Source organism: Rhyacophila brunnea, unplaced genomic scaffold (assembly GCF_057557595.1).
Source record: "Rhyacophila brunnea isolate RB1 unplaced genomic scaffold, BYU_Rbru_1.0 scaffold_3, whole genome shotgun sequence".
Lineage (NCBI taxonomy): Eukaryota > Metazoa > Arthropoda > Insecta > Trichoptera > Rhyacophilidae > Rhyacophila > Rhyacophila brunnea.
The window spans coordinates 18,987,369-19,004,053 of record NW_028232965.1 but is presented as its reverse complement, the minus strand read 5'-3'; the positions used below and the strand labels follow the sequence as shown (position 1 = coordinate 19,004,053).

The following is a 16,685-nucleotide window of genomic DNA, read 5'->3' as shown; positions in this document are numbered from 1 at the left end:
ATAAATGGTTCTAGAATCATCTATACTTTAGCTGATTACGACTTAATTTTAATAAACAATAATACTAAAACCCGTATTGATCTGCGACGAGGTACAAAATCAAATATTGATTTAGTTTTTTCTTCTCCTAATCTTCTACAACAGATTGTATTAAATATAGATGAAGACCCCCGGGGATCGGATCACTATCCAGTGCGTATTAATTTATCTGTACAAAAAGCAATTTATTTCAAAAAGACTTTCAAGTTGCAGACCAAAAAAACCAATTGGGTTAAATTTAAAAATACAATGGCTGAAAATATTAATGAATTCAAAACAGATTCTTTTCTCAGTTTAAGTTCAGTCTCGCAGTATAAATTCCTCATTAAAAAAATCACACAAGCAATCATAGATTGCACCCCAAAAAAAGGGAATAATCCCCAATTTCGCCATAGCAATCCAGTATAATGGTGGGATTCAGAGTGTGATAAGGTAAAGAGAAAAAGAAAAGCTGCCTTAAAAAAATGGGAATTTACCTTAGATTTTAAAGACTTAATTGAATACAAAAAGAATGCTGCCATAGCTAAAAAAACTTTTAAAAAGAAAAAGAGTGACTGCTTTCGAAAATTTGCAGAGACCATCAATTTTAGCACAGACCTTAAGTATACATGGGAAAAAGCAAAAATTTTTAAAAACAAATGGATAAAAATTAGACCCGATAGTATTGAACAAAATATGCAAAATAAAGAGAAAATTGAAGCTGCTCTTGAAAGACTATGCCCACCGTGGGTTCCAAGTAACCCTAACATTTTCCCTGTTACCAAAAATAACACGCTATTCGACACTCACTTTAGTTTCATAGAATTCAGCATAGCATTAAATTCTCGTCAACATAATTCCGCACCTGGAACGGACGGGATAACGTATGAAGTCATTAATATGCTTCCCACTCCAATAAAACATATATTCCTTGACATTTTTAACCTCATGTTTCATAGCATGGAATTCCCTGACGAATGGAAAAGCATATTTATACATTTTATTAATAAACCTAATTCGGATAGCTTAAGACCTATTGCACTGACCTCATGTGTCTGCAAAATCTTAGAAATCATGGTCGCAAATAGATTTCGCTGGTGGCTGGAAAGAGAAAAAATTATCCCAGATACACAAACCGGATTCAGGAAAGGTTTTTCCTGTGCGGATAACCTAACAAATGTTGCAATGTATATTGAAGAATCTTTTAATGAAAAAAAACATACGCTAGGTATTTTTTTGGACGTGATTGGAGCCTTCAATAACGTTCAATCAGATATTCTCGTTGAAATATTGGCACAAATAGGGTGCCCCTTTAAACTCGTTAAATTCTGTTTTTTTCTTGTCTACGAGAGATTAATCTATACTAATTCAAACATAGATCTCCCGAGAACACTGTATAAAGGCGTTCCTCAAGGAGGAATTTTAAGTCCGCTGTTTTACATTATATACGTTAGCCACATTGTTCGCAATATACCGAAAGCTATAACAGTCTCCCAATTTGCAGACGATATATCTTTGTTCCTTAAAACTAAAGACCCCAATCAGGATAAAAATATAATGGAATGTGCACTAGAAACAATTAGAAATAATCTATTCAAACTGGGCTTGGATCTATCTCCGGAGAAAACGGTATTCGTACATTTCAACAAAAACAAAATACTGCCGGGAGAATTTCAAATTAAATTGAATGATATGATGATTAAATCAACTGAATCAGCCAAATTTCTAGGTATCTATTTTGACTTCAAGCTTTCTTTTGATAAACATGTCAATTACATTGCCCAGAAAGTCAATAGAGCCACCAACATTATAAAGTTCCTCAGAGGTACTTGGTGGGGATCACACCCTTCCACTCTAATAACTTTCTATAAAAGCTACATCAGATCCATAATGGACTATGGAAGCTATATTTACTTCCCAAAAAATAAAGGAGCAAAGCTACAGTTAGAACGACTACAGAACCAAGCTATCAGATTGGCTCTTGGCCTAAGAAAAAGTACACCTACTAACATACTACTTGCCGAAGCCAAGATAACATTACTAGAAGAAAGATCTAAATTTCTATGTAAAAACTTCTTGGTAAAATGTATGTCAAACCGTACTTCTAATACGAGATACAATGTCAACAGATTTCTACAAACAACTATAACGCGAGATCGTACTCCGAAGAGATTTCAAATTTTAAAAGAAAGTATCCAAGCTGTAAATTGTATTGATCATCTGATTTTAAAAAGAGACTTCTACAACTTTTTTAATTATACATATGAGGATATTATATATAACGTTTTAACTAATACAAAAATAGGAATGGAGCTATCGCACTCCGACTCTCCCGACTTATTATTCAAGTCCAAATTTAGCAATCAAAATGTAGTCCAAATTTTTACGGATGGAAGCAAAATTCCCGATTCACCTTCAGTAGGGGTAGCAGTGTTCTTCCCCCAATCCAACACGTCGGTTGCCAAAAGTGTCCACAGATTCACTTCCATCTATACAGCAGAGTGCTTAGCCTTATACGAAGCCACTAAAATTGCACTTAATTACAAAAATAAAAATATCAACATTTTCACTGACTCCTTAAGTCTGATTCACTCGCTCGAAAATCCAAATTTCAGCATCAAAACTAATGACTACATTCTTAATATTAGAACCAACATTTCCAAATTTAGCAATAGTAACGAACACGGTACAAATATACAGATATACTGGATTCCAGCACATAAAGGAATTAATGGCAATGAAATTGCGGATCAATTGGCAAAAAAATCTGTAAAATACCCATCAGAAAATATAAGAATTCCATACACAGATTTTAAAGCCCAGTTTAAACAAACAATGAGCGAAAATAACGGTAAATATTTAGAAAATCTTGGGAAAGAAAAGGGAACACACTACTATCAAAACTTTTATAGTAGATCTCCTAAAACTTGGTTTAGTAAACATTGTAAAATAAAGCGAGATGTAATAGTGACAATAGCTAGAAGCAGGTCAGGGCATTACAGTCTCAACGAATCATTGTACAAAATTAAAGTGGTAGATAGCCCTCAGTGTCAGTGTGGACATCCCACTCAAGATCTTAACCACATTGTCTGGCAATGTGATGCCTATGACCAGGAGAGAGAAGTGTTATTGAATAAGTTGGGGAAATGCAGGTTATACCCTCCTTTTACGATTAATTCGTTCCTGGCAAAACCAAATATTTCAGTTATGAAAATTGTACATGAATTTCTCCAAAAATGTAACGTAAATGTCTAGTGTATAGTGTAACAAAAATGTAATTCTGTATCATTAACAATGTAACTATTTATGCCTGTCGTTAAAAAAAAAAAAAATGTATGTATACTTTTGTAAACCATTGTAAAGCAGAATAGCCTTCCATTCAGAGAAGAGCTCAATTGCTTCCAAATAAAGAAAAAAAAAAAAAATATTATAATATATAGAAGATGTGAAAAAATAAAATGAATCGGAATCTTACACATGGGTAAATCAAACGTCATTCAAACTCAGTTTATTTTTAATGTAGTTATTTGTTATTAAAAGTATTTTTTCTGTTATATTTTCGTTTTTATTATATTTTCCATAAAAATTGATAAAAAAATCAATCCCGAAAGTTTCGTGATTATGTTTATCAATCTCGGGATTCATATGTATCGAAAATAGTTCGGGTTCCCGGGATTGGAATCCCTAGTTGTAATGATATACAATTTTAACGAATGATTTTATTACAGCGAATATCATATTGATATTAAAATCATGGTCTGAATTCTACATTATGTTAACGAGACTTAAATCGATTCTGGGTTGCCAGTATAATTCCCATGATAGTAAAATACAGTACAACTGCGCCTAGCCAATTTCCAGTTTGATTAATTGCTGGCTGTAGCCTGCTTTGATTATGTCGGCGATGCTTTTATTGATCGTGAAAATAATAAATTTATTTTTATTTATTTACTAGCTGAAGTACCTGGCTTCGCACAGGGTCGCTTCGTGGTTATATTTATCTTAGATATTTAAAAAAATAATAAGAGGTAATTATTATTTTAATATTAAAATATCTGTGTTATACAATATGGCAATATGAAAATAATTCTAATAGGAGTAAAGGTCAAACAAAAGACCACTAAATTAAAATCGAATCCAAAATATGCAAACGTTATTAATGTTATAAGATAGATAATGATTTTTTAATTAGCACCTTTAAAATGCACGTTAATTACATCGATCGGCCGCGTGGTCATTACGCGCATGTGCGTCATCAGCGTCCAAAGTATTAATATGTAGTAAAAAAAAAAATCAAAATTGCATGGATCAAACAAACAATAAACGTTGTATTTTATATAATACTAATTTAGAAACCTTCGCAGGTGTGCGCACAACAACTGACAAAAGTTTCATCGCAATCGGATGAATGTTATAGGAACGCATACGAATAGAAGAAGAAGATGATTTTCTAATTCAGAAATCTTCGTGGGCATGCGCACAATAACTCACCAAATTTTCATAGCGAATAGAAGAAGATAAAATAGAAGAAGAAGGAGATGGTTATTCTAATTCAGAAACCTTTGCGGGTGTGTGTACAATAACTGACGAATGTTTCGTTGCAATCGGATGAATGGTATAGGAACCATACGAATAAAAGAAAATAGAATGATGAAGAAGAAGAAGATGATGATTTTTCTAATTCATAAACCTTTGCGGGTGTGCATACAACCACTAACCAAAACTTCATCGCAATCGGATGAATGGTATAGGAACGCATACGGGACAGACAGAAAGACAGACAGACAAACAGGCATACAGACAGACAGACATTCATTTTATATATAAGATATAGCCTATACTCTTCACGGAAGTGCAAGCAATAAGTTAACAAAGTTTTATCACAATCGGATGAACGCTATGGCAGTGCTTTCAATACGAACAAACAAACAAACAAATATTAATTTTTATATATTAGATCATATATTATGTATGTTTTTAACAACACATATAAAATGTTTTATAATACGTGTTTCGCTCACATGGTCAGCGTTATCAAGTTTCTACGAGTATAAAAATTTACGTTTGAGTGTATGTAATGTTCAGTGGCGTGCTGTGACTTTTTCTTGTAGGGAAAACTACGTATATACCTATTAAATAGTAGGTAGTTACCAAAGAGTATAATAAAAAAAATTCGTAAGTAAATGATTACTGACTGTGTGGCTACGAAGTATTTTAAAGATAATTACGTAATATTAATTATTTAAAATCTTTACAAGTACAACAAAAAATAATTTACCATACTATTTCACATTGCAATATTATTACCTATTCTTTAATCTGAGATTATTACATAGTCGGTACTCGGTACCATATCGATAATAATTATTTCTTGGGATGCGGAGCATCTATACAGCATCTATGGATCGCACGCCACTGGTAAATTATCAATTACATTAATCCAAACGGATCATCCTGTACTCAGTACTGATACCTTAAAAAGCTCATCTCATGTTAGAAGAACACAAGTCATATATTTTGTATACGTGGTAAATACCAAACGGTACGTATACCCAGTAAACGGTAAAACGGTTTAATTATTGGTCAAATTAAAAAGTAATAATTTCTAAAAATAGAACACAATTTTTATTTAACATTAAATATGTATGATTTTAATATATAATATACTTGCTTTCATATAAAATGTTAATCTAAGTCGACCATACGATTATTTGCGATAGATTTAGTATCTTAGTTCTTCTAGCAATTAACCGATAAAAATTAGATTAAAATACTTCAAAGCATATTGTTAATATTAGAAATTATTATAGGTACCTGCATATAGAACTGTAATAATTATTTATTTATAATTAAATAAAAAAAAACCTCAAAATCTATTTGTCTATTTATAATTTATTTCTCTCACATAGTATGATCGGCAACTCCACACATGTCCTCGGTAGTATAGTGGTAAGTATCCCCGCCTGTCACGCGGGAGACCGGGGTTCGATTCCCCGCCGGGGAGATTTTTTTAATTGTTTGAAATAATATATTTTTTTTTACAATATTCGATCTTCTAAAGTAACTACAGTATTTTAATTGCTAAAAATCTGCTTGTCATATGGACTCCGTGGCGCAACGGTAGCGCGTCTGACTCCAGATCAGAAGGTTGCGTGTTCAAATCACGTCGGGGTCAAATATTGGTCTTTTTGTCACAAATAAATAATTGTCACTGTGTTTTGTATAATTTGATACCTATATGGCTAATGATAATATAATACACTTAGTAAGTATAAGTAGTGGTAAATCGAATACTTTTTGGAATATGGAAAATAACAAAACGGGTACACGTGATTAAATAAATAATCACTAAATATACATATACGAAAACATATTATCTCGATAGTAAATAAAAAGGTGTTTTAAAAATATGTATTATATTTAAGTTAGATAGGTATATAGACTTGATTGAACGAACATTATCAATTGAAAGATAATACAACCACTTAAATACGCCACTTAGCATTTTTAAAAATATAATCATTATTTTTATTAATCAATAATTTATTTATAACCACGGACATCTAGTTTAGAATGATATCAGATTCTTGTGACAGTGCAGGCGACTCATTTAGGTGTTGATATCGTTACTTTCAAACAATGACATTAACACCGTTCCAGAGTGATTTAGTCGTGACCGCAACGCCAGAAAAATAATATATCCTAAGACGTTTACAATAATTTCTACAAAGTTTACAGATTATTTAGGCTTAGCTCCCAAATTATCCATTATTGACTTTCACACGGCACCTGTACCTTTCATTAAGAAGTACTATATTATAACATATTATATTTATCAATCTTATTATTTTGGTATCGGACGTATAAATTTTTTTTTTGTCGAAAACTTAGATACATCATATAACTAGTTTTATTCAATCACCTGTAAGTTGAGGTTATTTATTATAAAATGAATAGTAGATATATGTGCCGGCATTTATGTAACATAGCAATGTTAATCTGTTTACTAGATAATCTAGTGTGAAAAGTTCAAAACATTTTGGCTGTCGTCCAGCGTTAAAATACGAAGGAATGCAGCGCGATGTCCGTTCTGTAGGCTCTCGCGCTGGAAAGTTTCTGACCGGCGGCGACGACTGGCGACGCACCCCGCGGGATTATGCGGCCCACCGCGACGCCGCTACGACCGACGCTTGCCAGATTAACTCCACCGCCTGCCGTAGGTAGGTGCTGCCAACTGCACGATGCGGGCACCGTACCTCAGGGTGGATGAGAGCGAGCGCGTTTCAAATTGTTACTCTTAATCCGTACTGTTGGTCAACCTGAACTACCTGCACAACTACTCTGTAATGGATAATCAGACACGAGCGTTAATTTATCAGTTACAGTTACAACTACATTGGATACTTAGTGGTAATTAATTATCATATATTATTATGTAACATTAAACAGAAGTCAACGAGAACATCAATAATGCTAATATAATAATGCTTTGCTATTTTAATACAATAATTTTAATACCACGAATGAAGTAGTCACGAAGTAGTGTGTAGAGAAAATAGTCGTCGTTGCTTTGAGGTTTTGAGAAGAGAGTTTATTTTATCGATACGTTTATTATACTCCCGGTTACGGATGTACAGTGAGATTGATTATATTATTGAATTGACTGGCGATGTACTGATATGTTAATATAACCGAGATACTGGACTCGAGTGGAATGACAGTTGACTGTGTCGAGTGACCGGACTCGAGATGAGTAGTGAGCCGAGTGATGGACTCGAGTGTTCAGAATTCAAGAATTCAATATTTGTAAATCTGAACTATTTATTTTTAAATAACCATGATTAAATTTAGTATCAAACCAGGATTGACAAAGATTTTACGAAAATTAATAATCAGTGAGTTGATTTATTTTCTCGTATATAATCGATAAGATAAATAATTCATCTATAATAATTAATATTAATTATATGTCTTGGTATATTTGTTATAATATGACCAGACGTCCCGTTTTCAGGTGGCGTGTCCCGGTGTCCCCAAACACAGCTTCGGGACGACAAAATGTCCCGTTTTCGAATAGAAAGAGACTTGTGACCAAAATACAGAAATATTTGATGGGTATTCACTTTTTTCTAATTACATTACATCGCAAAAAGTGTCTGAATGGAAAATTGGGAATGTTTCAAGTTTCAACTGAAAGTCGTTGGGTGGAGTTTTTCAAACACTTTCGCGCCAATAATTTAGATCATAAAAATTTTCGTATAATTATTGAATATATTTTATGTCTGCCCGGCACTAATGCACTAGTAGAAAGGGTCTTCTCTCTTATGAATAAGTTGTTCTTATTCTTCTTTCACGGCGCTACATCCCGGGGTGGGATTTGGCCTGCTCCACAACCGCTCTCCACTCACTCCGGTCTCTCGCCACACTTCTCCAGTTACCGGGTCTTCCTATATGAAGCCAGTCCACTTCTACGGGGTCAGCCCATCTCCTTCTTGGACGGCCTCTGGGTCTCTTCCGTTGGGGTAGCCACTTCGTCATGATCCTTGGCGCTCTAACATCAGGCATTCTCTCCACATGTCCCGCCCATCGTAGTCTTTGGGACTTATGAGTAAGTTGTAGACGAGTGAAAAAATACAATTGAAAGTGGATGTCTTTAAAGCAATGTTAATTATAAAAGTAAATTCAAAAAAAATCCTGCCAAGAATTTCATTCGTTTTTGAAATCAACATCAGATATACTAAATTTTTTCTTCGGAAAAATATAACATCAGATAAATTTTCATGTGTGTACCTGTGTATACTTTTCATTAATACATAAAATAATATGTACCATTAAATTGTAGGAACTCGAGCGTTGTATGCGCCTACTCAAACAAAACTTCAAATAAATAAATCAAACAGGTCACCTAATATGACATGAAAAAAACATTACTATCTTGTCAATTATTGTATTGTATGTAAGTGTCAGGCGCCTAAAATGAATAATTACCTACCTTTTTTAGGTGTCCCGGTTTGGGGGAAAAAATAAATGGTCACGGTATATATAGCGTCTCATATTTGGTAAAACGGAAGAGGGTCTTGCGTGATTTTTCCACTAGGGACAATATTACTAGCTGCGCTACTGCAAGGACGGGCAAGAACGGACGAGGAGCGAAGGTGCGTTGACAGTCATATTACTCCGGACAGCTGGTGAACATTGACATAAACGAGAACGAAATGATACATTAAAGTACTAACTAGGGATTGTCTTCCTAGAAAGATTCAAATTCCGATTGAGGGAATAATATTAGGTTACATGTAAATTGTACGTAAAACATTTCACCGTAGCACAGTTCGCCGTAAGCTTTCTATCGGAAAGAGATGACCGTATACTATACAGTCTCTAATTTTATTAGATTCAATATTTAGATTCAATATTTTATTAGATTCAATATTAGATTCAATTTTCATAGCTGATTTTGGCAAAAGTCATGAATTCAAAAATGAAAACCTAACCTAACCTAATCTAACAAATAATCCAGTATATCGGCTATTTTCATATTTTTTTGCTGCTGGCTTCCTGTAAAGAGTAAGCCGACATGGACCGTGATTTATTTAGACATGAATTTTATGTCAGTACTATACGACCCAAAGAGGTTGGACGGTCTTTAATATACGGCAATATACTTCCGATACAACCTTTCACGATGAAGTGTGATACTGCGAACTGCGTAAGTACAAATTACCGGATACGACAATATTATCAATCCCTGCATCCCAGGATTGATTAAAATATGTGTAAGTTTTCCTAACTAAAAGTTAGGTATATCTATAGATACCTAATTTTTTGTAATAGAAAGCATTTTTCAGCTGTCGTCCGTAATAATATGATAGTATAGGAAGAATAGCAAAGATACTTAAATAATTAATAACAATTGAGATTTGGAAGAAAAATTTATAAAAAATACCTAACGATTTTCTTATAAATTGTAAAGATTAAAAAAAGATTCTACATATTATTTATGTATTAGTTTTAAAGATAAGATAAGTCATGCGTGTGTTTATTGTTTTAAATTAGATCAAATGCAACAAGTACCTACTTGTGAACAGGTGTTTTAGAATATCAACTTCGGATATGACTCCGTGGCGCAACGGTAGCGCGTCTGACTCCAGATCAGAAGGTTGCGTGTTCAAATCACGTCGGGGTCAAAGGAATTATTTTGACACAGTATTTTGTAATATATTTTTCAATTTATATTAATAAACTGTGTTACTAAATTTTTATGACGATGATATTAAACTTAGTTTCATAACTAAAATCGATAATTGTGATTTTATTCAGTTATCATAAACATACTATCTACAAGATAGTCGTGAAATATAATATTATGTATTTAAGCTATGCGCGTAAGTGAAAGTCATTAGATAAATTTATTCAGTCACCTTGTTGTATAGAGGTCATTTTGATTATACACGAGTCTGCATAGGAACAGTAAGTACGTATTATGTAGTAATACAATATTTTTTTTCGTTAGTCCTTTTCATTTCAATGCCTACTTCAAGCCAAGATGCATAATAAGTTCGTGAACAAATAATAAATGAACATTGCATGAGACCTGTTTACGAACATTAATTGTAAAAGAACATTAAAAATGTTTTGATACAAATGTATATATTTTTTATTCTGCTGCAGATAGAAAACATGTGCAAAAAATATTAGCAAACAAGAAAATTAAGCCATGTTCGCTGATTTTTTTCGAGTATTTCATCGGAAGTAGCGACGCATGTAGTCTTATTTAGATAAATAGACTTTCCAGACTGTATTTAATTTCATAACATTATTTTCAAGTACTTATGCTCGAGCATTAATTTCAAACAATAATAACTGTGCACAGACATTTATTTGTATTGCGAAATAATATGTCAATAGACAGTTGTATAATTTGTTCGTGGGCAGCTGTATCTAGGCCTAGAGTAGGTAAACTAATTGTAATATCGTTATATTATACTGCAAGCACATGACAGCCACCTATAGGTGCGACAGGTTGCAGGTCAGGTATTCATCACGCGAAATGTCTGGGTATGAGGAACAACGAGACGCGGCAAGATAGCCGACCTCCAGACAAAGGTCTTCTCTTCCGCTGAATTGAATCAATTCATCGATTTAGTGGAATCAATGGCGGCCTGTAACATTTATTATTTACAGAACGTTCGAGAGAGATGAAACAGGGCGATATAAATCGTGCAAAAGAAAGTCGCATTACAACTGTTACAGCATGCTTTGATTTACAAAAAGTTTTAACTTTGTCACAAAGTGAAGTATGAGTCTTAAGCTATAAGAGAAAATAATATGCCATCTATAATCTCACTGTCTATGATATTGTTAGCAAGGATGGCTATTGTTATCTTTGCCATCTACAAACATCTAAGCGAGGTGCGATAGAAATAAGTAGCTGCATAGAAGTATAAGTCTTATAACTAATATTTTTACATTTATTTTAAATCTAATTTTAAGAATACAGTTGTATGTTAGTTGAAAGTTTTCCCACACTTAATATAAAAGAAGTTTTATTTACAAAACGTTTATAATTATCCATGTAGGTACATATTTTCTTGACAATGCTGCAATGCAAACGTAATTTACGTGAAATATATAGGTAACTACTATCAATCATTATTATGTTGAGTGAAGTATTCATTTAGTACCTTTTGCAATTATCTTACTATAATATTATTTTCTGTAAAACAATTACCTGAAACTGACTGATTGGTTAAAATACAGTTTATTGCGATAAAATATTTTTTAATTAAAAAATCTCCTCATATTCCATCAGAATATCTAAAAATATTTTTGGTTTAATCAAATATCATCGAGAAAAAAAACACTAAGAGCACATAGTATGTCATTCCTCGTAAAATTCAAAACAAAAATCTCTCTAAGTCGAGATATTTAAGATTATCGTTCAGAATTAGCATGGAAAAAACATTATCTCAAGTTACGTGGTACCTTTTTTACCGAAAATAAAATAATTACCTGGAAAAACACACCAAGTATAGATATATACGCCCTCTAAATAATATAAACGGGAAAAATCACACCAAATCTAGATGTAATATTTTAGTTGTCAAATTTAACGTGGAAAAACACATTTAGGGTGTTATTTCCTAAATTAATGTCATACGAAAGTTGATTGTCTGCTTAAATGATACGCTATTTAAAGATATAAATTAAAATTTAAATAATATTTGCACACAATAAACGGCTTTTGCTACAAATTTTTTTGAATGGTTTTTTTGCTCTCCTGAAAAGTTGATAATTTAGAGTTAGTGTGTTATTCCGTGAGGTAGTCGATATATCTAAATAATTTAAACATTAGCCTTAGTAAAGTTTTCTAAGTCTCATTTTCATATAAATAGTCTCCGCCCCAATAGAATAAGATTTTCTGCAATGTAATTGATAAAAGATAAAGGGATGCACTAACATATTATATTGGTAAGGACGTTGTTAAATTTTACATACATACTACCTACTTATTGGCTGTACACACAGAACAGCTAATAGTTAGTTAGTTCCCCATTTAGGTAAATACATAATATCTTTGGATTTTGTAACTAAATTTGTGGTATTGCGGATTAGTAGCTTTGTGATATTCTGAAAATATTTACGCAGTACATGTTTATTTTATAACATTAACATTTAGAAGAAGTATAGTTCTGTTAAAATTATCATTTATAGGTATATTATAATGTACAACTACACCCAGCCTCAATGGGGCGATTCATGGGATCATATGTTTTATTGTGAATCAATAGAATTTTTTCATGACTGGAGATGTCTCAGGAGTAGTTACCCAAAATTGATGTCCCCGCGCACTCAAATGTGTTCTAACTGATATTTTGAAATATTTTTTTAACTTAGTGGGAGAGAGTCACACGGAGAGGAGACAGAAATTAAACAATTAAATATAAACTGAAAGCTTATATAAAACTTTCGAATAATCTAAGGGAAGAGATTCCTACAGTATTTTTGTATCAGAACAGTTGACGGCAATGTTAATGTAATTGAATTATCAACTAGGTTATAGAAAAATCACTTTTCTATACGGCAGGTAGCACCTTGAAAATGACTGCCTGTTTTGACGTTTGACTATAATTGGACATAGTTATGCAGAAAGTAGCCAGTCTACAAAAAATAAAAAATGAATTATTCTTGAAATAAAATAGGTACTATTTACAATTTTACATACATTTTTAATATCATCATGTTGTTGCTAAAGTGCCGTTATCTTAGCTCGAAATTTTTGTAGACTGGCTACATTCTGCATAACTACGTTCAATTTTATATATTACTAGCTGAAGTACCCGGCTTCGCACAGGGTCGCTTCGTGGTTATATTTATCTTAGATATTTGAAAAATAATAATAGGTAATTATTTTTTTAATATTAAAATATCTTTGTAATACAATATGGCAATATGAAAATAAATCTAATAGGAGTAAAGGTCAAACATAAGAACACTAAATTAAAATCGAATCCAAAATATGAAAACGTTATTAATGTTATTAATATGTAGTAAAAAAAAAATCAAAATTGGATGGAACAAACAAACAACAAACTTTGTATTTTATATAATAATAATTTAGACACCTTTGCAGGTGTGCGCACAACAACTGACAAAAGTTTCATCGCAATCGGATGAATGGTATAGGAACGCATACGAATAGTAGAAGAAGATGATTTTCTAAATCAGAAATCTTCGTGGGCACGCGCATGACAACTCACCAAAGTTTCATTGCATTCGGATTAATGGTATAGGAACGCATACGAATAGAAGAAGAAGAAGATGGTTGTACTAATTCAAAAACCTTCGCGGGCAAGGGCACAACACTTGATCAAAATGTCATTGCAATCGGATGAATGGTATAGGAACGCATACGAATAGAAGTAGAAGATGATTTTCTAATTCAGAAATCTTCGTGGGCATGCGCACAACAACTCACCAAAGTTTCATTGAAATCGGATGAATGGTGTAGGTAGGCATTCGAATAGAAGAAGAAGATGCTGGTTGTACTAATTCAGAAACCTTTGCAGGCGTGCGCACGACAACTCACCAAAGTTCCGGATGGATCCAAAAAAACGGATGAATGGTATAGGAACGCATACGAATAGAAGAAGAAGAAGAAGGCAGTTGTACTAATTCAAAAACCTTTGCGGGCTTGCGCACAACAACTGGTCAAAATTTAATCGCAATTAGATGAATGGTATAAGAACGCATACGAATAGAAGAAAAAGAAGAAGAAAATGGTTGTATCAATTCAGAAACCTTTGCGGGCGTGAACACAACACTTAGTCAAATTTTCATTGCAATCGGATGAATGGTATAGGAACGCATACGAATAGAAGAAGAAGAAGATGGTTGTACTAATTCAGAACTCTTTGCGGGCGTACTCACAACAACTGGTCAAAATTTCATCGCAATTGGATGAATGATATAAGAACGCATACAAATAGAAGAAGATAGAATAGAAGAAAAAGAAAATAGTTGTAACAATTCAGAAACCTTTGCGGCGTGAGCACAACACTTGATCAAAATTTCATTGCAATCGGATGAATGGTATAGGAACGCATACGAATAGAAGATAGAATAGAAGAAGAAGATGGTTGTACTAATTCAGAAACCTTCGCGGGTGTTGACACAATTACTGACGAAAATTTTATTGCAATCGGATGAATGGAATAGAAACGCATACGAATAGAAGAAGAAGAAGAAGAAGATAATTGTACTAATTCAAAAACCATTGCGGGTGTTACCACAACAACTGACGAAGGTTTCATCGCAATCGGATGAATGGTATAGGGACCATACGAATAAAAGAAGATAGAATGAAGAAGAAGAAAAAGAAGAAGAAGAAGATGGTTGTACTAATTCAGAAACCTTCGCGGGTGTTGGCACAATTACTGACGAAAATTTTATTGCAATCGGATGAATGGAATAGGAACGCATACGAATAGAAGAATATAGAATAGAAGAAGAAGAAGAAGATGGTTGTACTAATTCAAAAACCATTGAGGGTGTTACCACAACAACTGACGAAGGTTTCATTGCAATCGGATGAATGGTATAGGGACCATACGAATAAAAGAAGATAGAATGAAGAAGAAGAAGAAGATGATGATTTTTCTAATTTAGAAACCTTTATGGGTGTACATACAACCACTTACCAAAATTTCATTGCAATCGGATGAATGGTATAGGAACCATACGAATAAAAGAAAATATAATGAAGAAGAAGAAGAAGATGATGATTTTTCTAATTCAGAAACCTTCATGGGTGTGCATGCAACCACTTACCAAAATTTCATTGCAATCGGATGAATGGTATAGGAACGCATACGGGACAGACACACAGACAGACAGACATTCATTTTTATATATTAGTATAGCCTATACTCTTCCCGCAAGTGCAAGCAATAAGTTTACAAAGTTTTATTGCAATCGGATGAACGGTATGGCTGCGCATTAAATACGAACAAACAAACACACAAATATTAATTTTTATATATTAGATATTAGGTAGGTAGTAGGTACCTACATACTTTCTGATTGTTCATCTAAATATTCTAAATATTTTAATTTTAATCGTGTCGTTATTAGGTACAACTAAGCAAATGCGATTTTTTTTATTTTAAATATTAATATGTCTAAGAAAAGAAACTATTCTACTGTCCAAATACTTACCTATTTTTAACTAAACTTACTAAACCCTCTAGTGTAAATTATTATTATGCGTGTGTATGTGATTAATCTCGAATTGATCGAGTTAATTTAAATCAAGTCAAATCATCAATATTCGAGTTAAAATATGTGTTAATCCGGGACAGCGCGTACGCAGTCCCGACTACCAAAAATTACGCGCCCGAGTTATCCGCATTAGGGATAATCGCAAGGGTCAGCCCAACCGAAGTGCAATGGAAGAGCCTCGCCCTGAGGGAACCGCCTTAGTGATCACGGTGTCCCCTACGCCAGGTAAGTATGCCGACTGGTTGACTATCAAAGGATTTTATTGCTCTGCGTCTCAACTGCGCTGGTGACTTCTATGCCAATTGCGAACTCCATCTAGCGGTTTTATTGTCACTATCAACCGTAAGTACACGGCGTAGCACGATGTTGTTGCATACTAATATACTGCTGGCATCCATAATAATATTATAATTTTTATCTATTAATATAATATTATACTATTATAGTAATATTATACTAGATACAGTTCGTTCAGTTACTTTTATCTGTTTGTTACGAAGGAATCAAAAAAATATGAAATGATTCTGGCAGATAGAAATTTTTGTAAGTACCTATCAATTTTTATCTTTCAAACACTTCTTCCATTTAGTAATACGACCATCATCACTTTGTCATCCCAGCTCTTTGTTAATTTAAGGTTAATTAATTTAGACATTTATTTTGAGTAAATTTATGAAGATTAAAAAAAAAGTCTTCGAGCAGATGTCGTCGAGATTCCATATGGAGATGTATGAATGTGATACTCTTCCTTTTAAAAGTATTTTTCAGTTGCTGTAGTTCAAATTCAAATTTATTTATTTTTACATACCATGAACATTACACATTATAAATTTAAGACGTTCACAACATGACATTTAAAGACTTATTAAACATGGATATGTACATGT

General features: G+C 33.0%; 1 protein-coding gene and 4 non-coding genes across 5 annotated transcripts in view; 3 read left to right on the top strand and 2 right to left on the bottom strand.

The window, feature by feature from the left end:
• Positions 1 to 16,685, bottom strand: part of LOC147068015 (uncharacterized) — a 100,830-nt gene that overhangs the window by 17,245 nt on the left and 66,900 nt on the right. The window lies entirely within an intron of this gene.
• On the top strand, positions 5,951 to 6,022 carry TRNAD-GUC (transfer RNA aspartic acid (anticodon GUC)). Its single transcript has one exon. It is a non-coding gene; the product is annotated as a tRNA-Asp (tRNA).
• TRNAW-CCA (transfer RNA tryptophan (anticodon CCA)) lies at positions 6,122 to 6,193 on the top strand. Its single transcript has one exon. It is a non-coding gene; the product is annotated as a tRNA-Trp (tRNA).
• On the top strand, positions 10,134 to 10,205 carry TRNAW-CCA (transfer RNA tryptophan (anticodon CCA)). Its single transcript has one exon. It is a non-coding gene; the product is annotated as a tRNA-Trp (tRNA).
• Positions 15,870 to 16,031, bottom strand: LOC147068017 (U1 spliceosomal RNA). Its single transcript, XR_015071409.1, has one exon. It is a non-coding gene; the product is annotated as a U1 spliceosomal RNA (small nuclear RNA).